We start from the raw sequence: 15607 nt of genomic DNA, 5'->3' as shown, positions 1-15607 counted from the left end.
GGTGGACAGACACGTGCGCAGCTGTGAAGACTTTAAGACTTTAATTTTCTGTTTAGTATGTTTTAAAAACAAATTGTGTTTTAAAAAGTAGCAGATAAAACAATCAGCTGTCAATCAACTTTCTAAATTATGTAAAATATGTTTTCTGGTTTTTTAATTCAAGTTTTTTTATAGTTCAATCATTCAAGTTACTTTAGTCATTTATCAGAAAATGTTCTGTACAGTACATATTTAAAAAGAGTTTGTGAGTCATAAATGACTGATAAAAATTAACCTTGAATATACTTTTGTTATTATTAGATGAGAAGCAAATTGGCAGACTGTGAGGATTTGGGATTTTTGTGCTGTTACTTCCTGGTGGGGCCGTTTCTGGCCATTGATTGGCAGCATCTTCTCCACGCCCTCCACACCTGCAGCGGATCAGGCTCGTCAGGCACCTGTGTACTTAAGGCTGCAGTGGGAACCAGACCAGCGCTGGAGCATTGTTTTTGCCTTCGTGGTAAAGTGCCAAGCCTTAGTAAAACTTCTTGTGTCTGTGAAGACTTTTCTAAGTGTTCCATTTGTGTTGTGCACTTTCTCAGGATTACCTACCTGTTGAAGATCCAGTCTGGTCTGATTTGTTGGAGAACCCGCTGTGAAGCCAAAACGACATACCTGCTCTGCCTGAACCTGTCTGCCTGCCTGGAAAGGAACCTACCTGTTGCCCCTGGAGAAACCAGGAAGTACTCATCTCTTCGTCCTACCTCCGTGCTGTGTGCTGCCTCTCTCACCGTAAGGACCTTTTACCTGAAAAGGCACAAACGTTTATACCTACCTGTTTACCTCTGGAGGAACTTCCGTCTCATTACGCTCTCTGCTTTCAGGTCCTGGCTCCCGATCATTCTCACACGATTAGCTCACTGTAAATAAATTCACTTCTCGTAACTTTGGTCTCCCGTGTCTGTCTGACCCCGAACTGCTCACCGAGAAAGTCTCGAATCCTGACACAGACAATACCAATCTGTGGCACTTTAATTACTGCAGAGTTAAACAACTATATTTATTGCAGATACCATAAACCAACTGTTATTAAAAAGGAGAATATTTAAAACGTATTACATTAAACATGACCTTTTTATAGTTATATACGGTTACATGTTGTTATCGGTGTATAATTTACTCAATTAGTCAGGTAAACAGAGAAAATGAAAGAATCATCCTTGTTTAAAAATCTATCATTAAAAAAACAAAGTGAGTGTTCAACACCTTATTCATTTAGTATTTTCTGTGTTGCCTTTCATTTTGAATCAAGTTGAAGTGAAATTATTTGAAAACAAAACATCAGGTTTTTTTTTAGTTTGTCAATATTTTCTTAGCTAAAGAAAGATAAGTTTCAGGTTCTGTATACATGGTCTGTAAAGTTTTTGTATGCTTACAGTTCAGATTGGGGGGAAAACAGTATAATGTGACTTCTTCATGTTTTTATTTCACTCACACTTGACATTTGCCTAAATAATTTACACCAAAACCATGACCATAAAACTGAGGTACACAAACAACAGCAGCTTAAGCATACAACTACACCACATTATATCATATATAGAAGAAGATAATGTTTTTGTATGGGTCTCTGTGTGTGTACCTTGTTTGTTTCCAAAATATTCCAAATGCTGGATGGATTTTAATGAAACTGAATGTACACCTACAGCAGATTACCTTTTAGCTTCAACATAATTCAAAATGGCTCCCATAGCCAACTGAAAATAGCTATAACTCAGTCAGTTTTAAGTACTGACCTAACTTTGGTGTGATAGTAACTGAGGGTCATCCCCATCAAATACATTAAAAGCTAACAGATTATGCGAGATTTCCTGTTATTACATCATATCTATGTTATTTTGACCAACACAGATAAAAGGGTTTCATTTTCTAATTTAGAAAGATTATTTTTGTCACAACATTTTCATGAAAGGAGGTTGATGTTACAACTGCAAGTACCAAATACAACCTTGATTTACAGTCCTTTGGAGTAAAATGTGTTGTTATAGTGAATTTTGTTTCCATTATGGAATGACTAATAAATCTGGCTTAGTATTAGATAGCTTTTACATTATTTTTTTTTATCTTAGCGAACTGGGTTGCAACAAATCTAAATGAAATTGGTTAGAAATTACATACTTTCCAAAACACCACGATTTATTAAGGAAGTAGATTTGTCACATGGTTAACTAATATTTAAAAAATCCTTTTCTATAGAAAATTAGCATTTTGTGCTAAAGGCAGTCTGAATGACTTTGCTGAAATTTGTTAAGGAATAAAATGTGAAAGGTAAAACAAACAGAAAAAAGCTAAAATCTAAAATTAGACAAACTGAAGCTAAAATATTAAAATTAGCAAAGAAAAACACAAGCCAAAAAACTAAAGGTAGCATAAGAAGACAAAAAAGAGAAGTGCAATGTATTCCTTTATTGTATTTCTATGGGAATTTCTTTTGTACATAAACTTAATTATTTAAAAAAAGTGTAAAAGTTACAAATACTAAAAGTCATAGCACACTATTCCCAATTATGCTCACATTTTGATGTATGAATGGCCAAAGTAGCACAAAGTATGTGGGAGTAGTTTGAAAAAGCATACAGAAGAAAGTATGATCAGGAAAACAATAGTGGGGATGCTGAATCGGCCTTTAAAGGTTTATAGTTAAATCATTTTTTACAGTGGAAAAGGTGGAAGGAGACTGTGAGAATGAGACGCTGCAAACAGTTCAAGCAGGCAGGAATCGATTCAGCGCTTGCTGTTCAAGCTCAACTCCGCTTTTAGATTCTATTTCCAGCAATGCAGAAAATAAGTTCTGACAGGTTTGTTTATTTCTGGTTACAACCAATCTAATTGTAAAGTCTAGCAGGACGGGGAAAATTATCTGGTGCTTTGCAACGATTCAACCAATCAGAGTGGAGAGCCACAACTAACACTGTACCAGAGAGAGTTAATGGCACGAGGAAGATGGAAGAACAGAGTAATATGAGGCAAGAAGACGGTAGCACATTACATTAAGTGGAATGTGGTGTGACGAGGCCAGAGAGAGAGAAAAAAATGGTAAGGAGGAAGAGACGAAGCGTGAGATATTCTGCTGTCTCTACCAGGAGATACCGAGGGGTCCAACAGCACACACTGCAAAACTCTGCCAGTCCACTGCCAGATAAATAGCTACACACACACAGACAAAAAAAAACCTAAATAAATAGCTTTATACTCAGCAACAACCAAAGTGGGTCAGACATCAAAGTAGCCGCTCGAAAAGCTGTTGGAGCTGTCGACACACACAAACACACTCTCGCTTTCTCCAAATTGCTACTTGAACTGTCTACACACATGTGCAAAGACACATTAGGAGACACACTTTGCTTTACTCCAAATTGCCAACACTCTTCCTCCTCCTCTCTTTGCACTCAGTCTTCCTCTGCTTCTTCGCCTCTCCTCACATACATGCACAGCCTCTTGTAAATTGCAGCGAGTGGGTGCCAAGGCTGACCAAATAACAGCAATCAGGAAGTCTGAGTGCTGAGGGACAAAGGCAGCAAGCCACTTTAGGTAGATGCACACAATCTTGTCACGCCTTCGGTAACAAGGACAGTGTCCGTTTACTTCGAACAGGAGGTCAAATGATGGAAAGTACAGTATCAACACCTACTGTGGGAAAATTCAACCTCTAATAATCCTAAATAAATGTTATATTAACCATAAATCAGAAGAAAGTGTTATATTAACGGGAAATCTGTGCTTCATTGCAGCTCTTAAGGCCTTTTCAGCCCTTTTGAGCTTGCTGTTTAAATTCAACTCAACTGTACATGGTTCAGCTTCAGTGCTCCCATAAAGCTCGTTTCCAGCGGGAACAGGCTGCTGCTTTCAGCAAACAAGCTCAGATAAAACAACCTTACACTACCTGTGCAGCTCCACACAGCAAATAAACACCATAGAGGCTTAAGAGTTGGATATTTACTCGTCCCAATAGTGGAAACCACACATAGGAGAGAACTTACATCATTTGAGAGGACAGAAATGTGACCCTTAACGTGGAGATCATTCTGCTCTGTTGCAAAACTAATTTAGGAAGCCATTAAATGTGTGTAAAACCATTTGTCTCAGTTTTTCTGCTGTCTCTGGGCAAAGTGTGATCACTGTACTTTTGTAAAAACAAAAAGTTTGATTTTCTGCTGTGAATTGTGCTATCATTGTGGTATTCTCCAGACATTATGAGCTTGATAGTTTTTGCACCTATTATAGCAGTTTTTCTTTTTATGACAGCTTGTTTGGGTTGTCAGACAAAAGTACAAAAAACAGGAAAATATCACATTTAAGTTATTGCAACTAAAAGTTGTTTTGCTTTTTGTTTCAGCTTATTACTACTCACAAAATTATCAATAATTAAAATTGACTGACTTATCCAAAAAGATTCAGTGTGTGTATCTAGTAACCTGTAGTGGCACAAATTGCAACTAACTCATTACCAAGAACTGCATTCAGATTTTCCAGAACACATTCCGGATCAGATGTATTTGTCATGCATCATGTCTTAGACAAGAGAAAATTAAATGTGATTCAGGCAGCAGCGTTTTGCAGACATTTTTTCTCTTTTAAATAAATCCGTTTATTTTGTGTGTTTGATTTGCAAAACTGCATTCTAGGCTGTGCACATCATTTTGTTGCCCACCTCCATCAATGCCCACATAGAGTTGCTTTGTTTCCACCTTTGAAGCTGCCATCACAATCATGATTTATTTACACTTTAGAAATAAAGACAGGCAGGTTTGGATCAATTGCTTTTCTTTCTTTTTTTCTGACATGTTTTCTCTCAGCTCTCTCACTCTTGAGCTAGCTTGGAGACAGCAGCAACAAAATGGAAAAAGGTGCGGGTTGTACTCAAGGTGAACACCCACAATGAAAATTTGTCCCCAAATTTGTTTGAACATGTTAAACATTCCAGCTACAACAAAATGTCATTGAGTTTGTCCAATGAGATTCATTATACAATGCTTATTGTTTAAAACTCTGGCATGAAGGTGTGGTGGGCAATGTGCATTCCTTTTAGGAATACTAGTTATTTTATTGTTAATATTAACATTTTTATCATTCAATTGCATTCAGTTTATTTATATACTGTACCACCAATTCACAACCTAAGTCATTGCAGGGCAATATCCAAATAAAAAAAAAACAACTTCTAATCATAAATCCATTCAGTTCAAAACATCCAGATTCAAATCCAATATTGATGCATTCATGTTCAGTACATTATCTGTCTAAGGAAACCATATTGCAACAAATCTTCACTTTGACACAATCTCCCATTTTGAGCAGCACATTGGAGACAGTGGAAAGGAACAACTCCTTTTTCACTAGCAAGGACCACACCACAAAGATATAAGAATAAAGATGTATTACAGGAAAGGGGTGAAGGGATGAAGGGATAAAAGGGGCTTGGCTTGGTCATCTGGGGAGAATTCTGGAGGGCTAGAGAGATGAAGACTCAGCATGGGTGTATAGTCTTCAAGAAACTTAGTTCCTTTATTTCCCATGTCGAATAGAACCCCCAAAAGGTTCTGAATTAAATTGAATAGAGGTGAGAGTGAACATGGAGTAAATCACTAAGGTTATTGCGGATGTAGGAATGGTTCGCCTGGGAAGACCAGCGACCTAAAGCTTAAATGGTCTGGTCTGAGATACCCTGGCTGGATGCTGTAGAAGCAGCTCCTATGCAAAAGAATAGGTGGAATAATGTTTGTGAGAGGTGCCCGACTTCAAAGGGATTTACCAGAGATGTTTGTTGAACCAGAATCGTTTGACTTGATTTCCTGACTCGGTGATGAAGAGTGGATCCTGAGGTGAAGCGTTTGCTGAAAGCGTGGACTGAACATAGTTAGAGATTAGTTCATCCGGGCTGAGGAAGGAGTTAAGGCAGAAGAGATGAATTGGACAAGAGAAACTGATCAGTTTTACTTCTCCAGTGAGTGGAGATCAGAATGTTATAGCTGTGGATAGAGATAACGGATAGCATGGATGAATGGAAGAACTGTGCTTGTATGAGGATGGAGCAAACTCTGAGTTTATGGGATTTGAGCTGCTTGAAGCAGGAACTGATGTTAGGCAGAGACCAGAGTAAGTCTGCGAATTAACTGCATGATTTCTGCAGATTTCATTTAGATTATCCCTCATGTTTTAGATATGTTTAGTTTTGACTTTGTATTGATATGTGGGCTTTCATAATAGGTATGTTTAGTTTCTCATGTTTTAGATATGTTTAGTTTCATGATTCCATTTAGATTATCTTAGCACATATTATAGATATTGTTGTGTGTGTTTTGACTCTGTATTTTTGTGTAAAATGTTGTAAAGCACTTTGTATTACCTTGTTGCTGAAAAGTGCTGTATAAATAAATTTGACTTGACTTGACTTCTTAGTCAATATGCCATGGAAGTAGGATTGTCGGAGCAGGAATACCTTGCGTGGGCGCCGCCACAGAAGGAGCAGGCATGCAGCAATCTTAAGCTGGAGAGTGAACAGCCAAGATCATTGAAATTATTGCAGATCATTTATCAACACCCTTAGGAGTCGGGATGTTATCTATGGGACAGAAAGGTTTTTCTGTCCAGTTGGGACAGCTTTTTTCCTTTGTTGCTCCTCTTCAATACGGGGTACCTCAAGGTGCCATATTAGGCCCCACTTTGCAGATGCAGATGACATCCAGGTCTACCTTCTGTTAAAATCCTGTGGATACCAGTCTGTGCATAGGCTACTTAAATGCTTCAGGGATGTGAGAACATGGATGGAGCAGAACTTTGGTAACCTTGGTAATGTCATCGGTTGTCATGGCCTCCATTTCCACTGCTATGCTGATGACATACAGATTTACATTTCTACTACATCCATAAACCCCAATATCCACTCCACCCTCACCCATTGCTTAACTGACATAAAAACATAGATGAAGCACCATTTTCTCAAATTAAACACTGACAAAAGTGACACACTCCTCATTGGTCCAAAAAGTGTTACCAAGTCCCCTCAAAACTTCTGCCTCAACTTTGACAACATCTCTCACTCCATCCCCACTTATTGGTAATCTTGGTATTCTTCTTGATTTCCTTCTTTCATTTGAATCACACATCAAGTCAAGTCAAATTTATTTACATAGCACTTTGCAGCAACAAGGTAGTTCAAAGTGCTTTACATTATGAAAACATAATACAATAAATGAGCAAAAGTAAAATAAACAGAGAAAAACCAAGCTAGGAAACTAGGACATAAAAAGTAAAACTAAACTTATCTAAAACATGAACTGAGATAATCTAAAATGAACTAATATATATAAATCAAACAGATAACTTGAACTGCATTCTTCCATATCAAAAACATAGCATGACTCCGCCCATCACTCACCTTTTCCACTGCTGAAATCGTAATCAATGAATTTGTCACATCCAGAATTGACTATTGCGATAGCATTCTGTACAGTATACCATCCAAAACTCTCAACAAACTGCAATACATCCAAAACTCTGCTGCCTTCACACCCACAGCTGTTCCCATGAACATATCACCTTTGTCCTGCAGAACCTTTTTGGGCTCCCTGTCACTGAGCACATCCATCACGATCCTCCTCATCACATCCTCCCACTTTTAAGAAAGAACTCAAAACCCACCTGTTTAAAATTGCTTTTAATGTTTAAATTTGCCCTTTTTGTGTGTTTTTGTCTGTTGTTTTGCATTGTTTGATTTTACATTTTTGTACTGCTGTAAAGTGTCTTTGAGTACTTAAAAAAGCACTATACAAATAAAATATATTATTATTATTTTTTTTTTAACAGCCTGCACAACTGGGTTGCCTTAACCAATTCATACTATTATAAAAAAATAGAGCCAAAGTACAAGACAGAGGCTGACTGAAAAAAAAAGTTTAAATGAACGTTAATTAGGAGTTGAAATCTTCTAGGTCCACTTTGACCTGTTCCCTCTCCTCTCTCCTGTCTGGTCCTGTTCCAGAGTCAGAGGTGGTCTTGGAAAATGCTTCTAGCCTGTCTGATCCTGTTCTTAAATCTGAGGGGGATGCTGGAGGACACTTCTAACCTCTCTGATTGCAGTCCGGAGCCTGAGGGGGCCAAGGAAGATGTATCTCACCTGTCTGATCCTTTTCCCAGTTCTGAGAGGGTCCTGAGGATGCTTCTCCGATGCTTGATTCTGTGTCTGAGTGTGAGGATGCCTTTCCAACACCTGATCTTGTGTCTTAGACCGAGGGGGTCCAATTGGTCACCTCTACAATGCCAGAACCCAATTACAAGCCCAAGAGAGTCCTGCCATGTACCTCGTCACCAGACCTAGTGCTTGTTGTCATAATCAGCCTGATTCTGCAGGTTCCAGTCTTTGAGATCCAGAAACCTCTATCTTTAGAGGTCAATGCATCTTTAGACAGAGATCAATGCCTCTTTGCACCCCCAACCTCCCACCTGTATTGACGTGTCTACCTTGGTGGGCCTTGGGCAGCTCACCTGAACTGCCACATCTATCTGGGCAGCTCACCTGAACTGTCGTTGCCCTCTTCAATGGATTCCTGTTGGTTACATCAAGAGTAAAAATGTGCTCTTTCAAAAACCAATAAAGCTCTGTTTATGATTCACTTTTGTTGATGAACCAACAACATTATTATAAAGTGGACACAAATCTTGTCTTTATGCTGATTCTAATGAAATACAAACATGGAAAAAGTTTGAAATTGCATCCCAAACATTTAGGGAACAGTAGATTTTAATATGAAAAGTTCCCCTTTTCACTGTATTCCTTAAATAACCTTCTGTCTTTTCTCCACTCTACTCTTTTCACACATTTAATAGACATTTTTACTGTGCTCTAACTTTGTGTTGACTCTTACTGAGTCGGCAGTCTATTTCTGTACGCAGCTCTTGCAGGAGCAGGGATCCCACCACACAAACTGAGGGTGATTTATTGTAGCAGACAGCCAGTGTTTTCATTGTCAGGGGGTTGGTAATGGGAGCCAATTGAAGACTGAAAGAAACATTGTGTCGCTTTGAGTGTAGGAAGTCGAGAGAGAAACGATGTGGGAATGTGTTGTTCTTTTCTGTCACCTCTCCTCAAACCGATTGGCTTCCATTGCACAGCTCAGCACACCTCCACAGGATCTGGACTCAGCCGTAACTTCCATTTAACTGGCTGACAGCCTTGTGTGCTCCTTCTTAACTATGTCATGCAAAAATCAGGGAGATGGATGTTTTTCTGAATCTGAAATTAGGTGGGCTGGGTGTTCTATTGGCACAGAATAAAAGTACAGGCCTAGCATTGCTTGAAGTAATGTTGAGAATGACTCTTAAAACTCTAGCTTAAAATAACAAATGGCTAACAGAAGCAAAAGTAGCAAATAACTAGCTAAAAGCAGCAAAAGAAAAGCTAAAAATAGTAAAAGGCAAGCTAAAAAGTAGTAAAGACAGGTCAATTCAAATATAGACCAAATATGCTGAAGCAGATTTCAAAAGAAACAATGTTTTTGAAGGATTTGAACATATTTCAATGTAATTGTATTAGGAAAATATTTGTAACTAAAGGTTATCTTGAATAGGGTTTAATGCAAAAGTCAATCAGTTGCCAATGTACTTCAAATGATGACTTTTTGAAAGTTTCAATAAAATTCTTCTAGTGTTTCATACAATATTTTGCTATCAGTACAGACAAATGAACAAACACACAAAGACACAAACAAATATATTATTCTCTGCCTTCACAGAAAATACCTGATGGTAGACAATAATAATACAAACATTACCTAAAAGTGCATTTTTCTTTTACTGACAACAGGCTGAGCTTTACGAAATCCTTCCACTTCCTTTCATTTACATCTCTGCGTGCTGGCATATTTTTTGCACTAAGTTGTGTAGCCTCAGAATCCCTCCACAACTCCAGCACCCATTCCTTATCTTCACATTTTCCTCACCTCTTGGAAAGAATCACTTAGGCCACAAACTCCTGTTGTGGCCCACAGGGCACCAGAGTCCCACTCAGGCGTGAACAAACTGTATGACAACTCCATGAATAAAATGAATAAAATGGTGGCAGTAATGACTCAGGTGAGGTGGCCGCTCCACATGAGTAGCTGTAGAGTTTAATAAGTGTGTGAAGAAGATTTACCAAAAACAGCTAAACCTGGAGTGAAGAAAACTAAGAATCGTTTTCAGACAGATTTCTGTACATTTTCAGAATGTTTCAACTTGTTTTTCTCTACCAGATCCTCGTAATCAGACAATTATTGTTTAGGATGGAGGTTATTACACCATGAAAAAACGGGTGCTACAAAGAGGGAGCTAGTGGGAGCAATGGCCTCCTAATGCTCCTAATATGCTGGCCCCCCTCTGGCCCCCTTGGCCAGTCTGTTTTATATGAATAATCTCTGTTAGCTAAATATTTTATAAACCATTGGATAGATTTTATCAAAAATATCAATAATTTATTACTGGTTGTAAGTCTACTTAAAGGTATAGATAAGGTAATCTACAATAGAAACATTTTTAACCCCTCATGATGAAAAAAGTTGTAATTTGATCATAAACTTTCCTCACAAAGCAACACTTGAATGAAACAAACTTGACATGAAAAATTCTGAGCAGCTTCTAATTTCCTGCAAAGGATCAATAAAGTATCCTTCATCATTATCATATTTGTATGTGCACAGCTTGCACAACTGTACTCTTGGCTGTGCACATTGTTTTGTTGCTCACCTCAGCTTACTTTATTACAGCTTCGGTAGCCGCCCCCACATTTATTATTTAATCTATTTTACAAACACACTTTTAAAATGAAGATGAGTAGATTTGGGCCAGATTTTCAATAATTATTACTGTATCATCAGTGTGGGTTTTAGACTGTTGTTTGTGCAGGTGGCAAAATACAGCTGTAGTAGTCTTGAGATGAGTTGGAGGTGCCCACAACGTAATTTAGGTGCTTGGAGACATTTTTTTGAACACATTTTGTTCATCAAGTAACTGGACTCTGTATGCTTCTGTGGCTCATGTAAGAAAATTGAGAATGACCGTGAACATTACAAGACAGGAGACTCCTTCATGAATGCTGTTCATGAGGGAGTCGCAGTCCAGTGTGATACTATATCAGAATGTCACAGCTTCATCTGTTCCTGCCACGCCTCTTGCCTCTAGTCATGCCACAGCCAAGTAACTTTCCACTCATCCCAGTTCCAAGCCACGCCCATGTTACCATGCCCACACAATCACAGTCATCTGCTTCACCTGTTTTGCCATGCATAAATACTCACAGCTCCCAGTCTCTCACTGCCAGATTATTGAAAGCCTCACAGCCAGTAGATGTCCAGCATTCTTTCCATGTCTTTGCCTGATCACGACCCTTGCCTGTCTCACGACCCACGTCTCTTGCCTGTCCCTTTCTGGACACCTTGTTGGACTCTGCTTCCCGGTACTCGACCTCGCTACGCCTCTCTGGACTTTGCCTCTTGGATTCTCCCCTTCTGGATTTGGCTTCTGCTTTCAGATTTACTGGTATCGACCCCCTTTCTGGACTCGGACTCTCCATCTCGCCTCAGCCCCTTTTTGACGTCCCTGTTTGGATCCGAACATCGGTTCACGGAGGACTTACCTGTTCTGGTCCCGCTTCCTAGCGGTCACATGAGTGTCCAGCCTAGAGACTTTGATCCTGCTCTTGGTCCGTTGACAGTAAACATCTTAAAACTTTGTCAGTGTGTGCCTGTTCTGAATCCTGCCAAGTCTCGCTTTGTCACAGAAAGGGATTCTGTAACATCTATATTGCAGTATTTTTCAAATAGCCTATATATGACAACAACATAATAAAGCTCCAGAATGTCTGTTATGGCTTTTGGTTTTGGGGTGCCATCCCAAAATGATCAATGACCCACATTTAGCCAACACTTGGGAATCTTTCTGGAGGCACAATGTAACCAAAGCCAAATGTTGGTGACATCACTGTCACTGTTTTTTTTTATCCTAAGTAATTGAGTATAATTGTACACCTTTAGGAAAATCTCCAGGTGTGAAATAAAGTCATGTGGCAGAGTAAACAAAACACAATAAAATGATTAAAAGAGATGAAGATGCTTTCAAATGGAAAACACTGACTCAATAAAAACCCCAAAACACACTGTCCTGTTTCACTGAAGCAACAAGTTGCACTGTCAGGAACCAGTATTGAAACTCAATAAAAGGAGGACATTTTTATTTTTACCACATCAGTGACTTTGTTCACACTGTAGGTCTTAATCAGAGTTGCCAACTCTCACACATCTCATGTGACACTCATGCATTTATCCTATTTGTCACGCAACAATTTCTTTTGTCTAAATATTATCAGAAAGATTAGTTTCACTAATTTGTCTTTATCTAATCTAATTTAGCAAACAGCTTCTGTCTTGTATTTAAAGTTAAAGCTTTGAGGAGTGAAGTACTATTATTTAAGCATGCACAAGCCTCAGTCATGCTGCGTCTTTTTGACGTTGTGCAGTTTGCTATGAAATTTGTTTAGGCCTTATTGTTCTCGCTACCATGTATTTAACTTTATCTAAGAAAAAAGATGACAAAAAATGCACTTAAAATAGGAAACTATTTAGCATAATTTAGAAATAATTTAAACTGCAAGGGCTAAAATTGTTATTTAAGCGGCTCCAACAGTCTATAGTTTTATGTGTTTGTTCTTGTCATCAGTATATTTTCCCAGAAAAATTTGTGTTTAATTTAAGTCAGAAATGTTCATACTAATAACATATTATAATAAAAAGTTATCTATAATAAGATTATCTTTAATCCCTCATTACAGTTAAAAAGTTGTAATTAGAACATAAAGTTTACTCTGTCTCCAAGCAACACTTGAATGAAACAAACTTGATTTGTTTTTTTTCATCAGGTTTGGAAATGATTCAAATCTAACCACAAGTGAACAAAAACACACAACACACTCCACTGTGTCATTATTTATTAAACAAAAACAAAATGAGTGAAAAACAGCAGCTTGGAGAACCTCCTTCAGCAGCAAGAACTCTTAGTCGTGGTTTTCTGTACGACTTTATCAGTATCTCACAGGCTTGGGGAGCAACTTCGACCCACTCTTCTTTCCAAAGTTGCTTTAGTCCATTGAGGTTTGCAAACACTGGTTTCTGCTCAGCTTTTTGAAGGTCCACCTGTGGCTACACCTGGACGCTCCAGAGCAGCAAACTGGCAAAACTCCTGCTTTTCAAGTGGTGATCCCACTGATAATCACCAGGTAATCAATACATTTGATCAGCAGCTCCTGGCTGATACTGAACCTCCTAAATCCTGTGAAAACAGTAAGAGTGGTCTGAGTTTTTTATGCATAGCTGTTTTCCATTTTGCTTTGTTTTTGTTTATAAATAGTAACATGGTGGAATAAGTTGTGGTGGAAGACCAGATCATTTTACAGCCCCTCACAAAAACTATGAAATCACCAGAATGTTCTTTGAATTGTTTAATTTTGTTTTAAAAACAAATCACAAACATGCTACAAAACTATTATTTTTCAAAGTTCCAACCTTCTGGCATTAAAAACAGTAAAAACAGTAAAAATATAATTGTTATAGTCAGTCACAATTGCTTTTTTCAGATCATATAGAGGAAAAAAAATATAGAATCATGAGAAAAATACTGCATCATTAGTATTTTGTTGCACCACCTCTAGTTTTTATAAGAGCTTGAATTTTCTAAGGCATGAACATAACTACTGACATACAGTAATCTTCATCAATTTGGCTCCAGCTGTCTTTTTTGCTGTTGCCAGATCAGATTTGCAGGTTGGAGTCTTGTCATTGACCATTTTCTTTAATTTTCACCAGAGATTTTCAACCGGATAGAGATCCAAACGGTTTGCAGGACATTCCATTGACATTATGTCTTTCTTAAATGGAAGGAATGGCTTTGTCCTATGGTGAGATGCATTATCAACTTGAAAAGTAAAGTTATCATTGCCAATCATCCTTTCAACTGATGGAATAAGAAAAGTGTCCAAAATTTATTGAAGATAAATGTCATCTCCTCCGTGTTTTTACCTGACATACAGGTTAAAACATCAATGACTGTGGAAATTTATATTTTCTTTAGTCAGTCATCTTCATAAATGTCTGTTTGGGTGTTAATTGACTTTTCTGGATGTAAATCCCATTTCTTTTTGGTGATTTCGTACAGTTTTGTCACAAACATTGACTCCAGTTTCTGCCCACTTGTTTCTTATTTATTTTATTGTGCATTTTCTGTTTTCAAGACGTTTTGCTTTAAATTTTCGATCTTGATGCCTTATTATGTTCCTTGGTCTATCAGTATGCTTCCCTTTCACAACTTTCGCATTTTGTTTGTACTTGGTCCAGATTTTAGACACAACTGACTGAGAACAACCAATACCTTTTGGAACATTCTATGATGATTTACTTTCTTGAAGTAGTTTCATAATCTTCTTTGTTTCAACTGACCTCTCTCGTGTTGGAGCCATGATTCATATTAATCTGCTTTGTGCAACAGCCTTCCAAGGAGTGAACACTTTTTTTTCGGTTGTGCTACTCAAACTTAGCACAAGTTGTGTCAACAATGAAAGCGCTATGGACAAAGTTGGCCCTGTGTTGTTGCTGTTTTTTTAAACTTATGGGGATTCTCCTGAGACTTCAGGAAGAGAGGCGCAGTGGAAGAAATGCTCTGGATGCTGCGACTGTTGCACGGAGTAGGACAGCTGTTATCCGCCGGAGATTTCAGGCTTTACAGCGCCTTCAGCTGGGGGACAGACAACGTTGCAGGGTGAGCTAACGCTGTTGCTTATATTCCTACCTTCGCTCTTTATGCTTGCATCTGGTCACACCCACAACCAATGAGTGAACAGGAGCTAAGCTTGCGCCGCCCACCAAAGCAGGGCCGGCCTCGAAAAAATGCCTGAGGAAATGCGCACAAAGCAAGCCAAGTGAAGTGGAGCCGGGACCTTTAGAGCTGGTGGAAAAGGGGCATTAGAGAGTTGTTGTTTTTCTTTCTGCTGTTCCCTTTTTCAGGGGTTGCCTCAGCGAGCAAACTCATCTAAAATATTTGGCAATTGTTTTATGCCGGATGCCCTTCCTGATGTAACCTGGGCTCAAACCCACAGCCTTAGGATTATGAGACCGCAGAACAAAGCAGGGCTGGAAACACTTGGACCTGACAATGATCTGAGAAACAGAAAAGACTAAATCCACTGAAAGGTGTGATCACTGAGTGGAGGCAGCTAATTACAGATGGACACAAATGAGTAGAACTGAACAGCAAGATTGATTTCCACTGTTATGCGGATGACACCCAGCTCTATGTTTCCAGTAAGCCCGCCTCCAACCTCCCACCATCCTCGCTTACCGACTGCTTGACTGACATAAAATCCTGGTTCACCTCAAATTTTCTTAAACTTAACAGTGACAAAACAGAGGTTCTTCTCATTGGTACAAAATCCACCCTGGCTAAAACCAAAAGCTTCAGTATTGACATTGATAACCGTTCCATTTCTCCCTCCCCTCAGGTAAAGAGTCTGGGTGTCATCCTCGACAGCACTCTTTCTTTCCAGTCTCAT

General features: G+C 38.6%; 1 long non-coding RNA gene across 1 annotated transcript; it reads left to right on the top strand.

Moving 5' to 3' along the window:
* The first annotated feature begins 352 nt into the window (after positions 1-352).
* Positions 353-948, top strand: LOC119616658. Its single transcript, XR_005232623.1, has 3 exons — positions 353-499; positions 582-771; positions 864-948. It is a non-coding gene; the product is annotated as an uncharacterized LOC119616658 (long non-coding RNA).
* Positions 949-15607: the final 14659 nt, after the last annotated feature.

The sequence above is a fragment of the Kryptolebias marmoratus genome, linkage group LG22 (assembly GCF_001649575.2).
Source record: "Kryptolebias marmoratus isolate JLee-2015 linkage group LG22, ASM164957v2, whole genome shotgun sequence".
NCBI classification, from domain to species: Eukaryota; Metazoa; Chordata; class Actinopteri; order Cyprinodontiformes; family Rivulidae; genus Kryptolebias; species Kryptolebias marmoratus.
The sequence above is the reverse complement of the archived record's forward strand: the minus strand, read 5'-3'. Positions and strand labels throughout refer to the sequence as shown.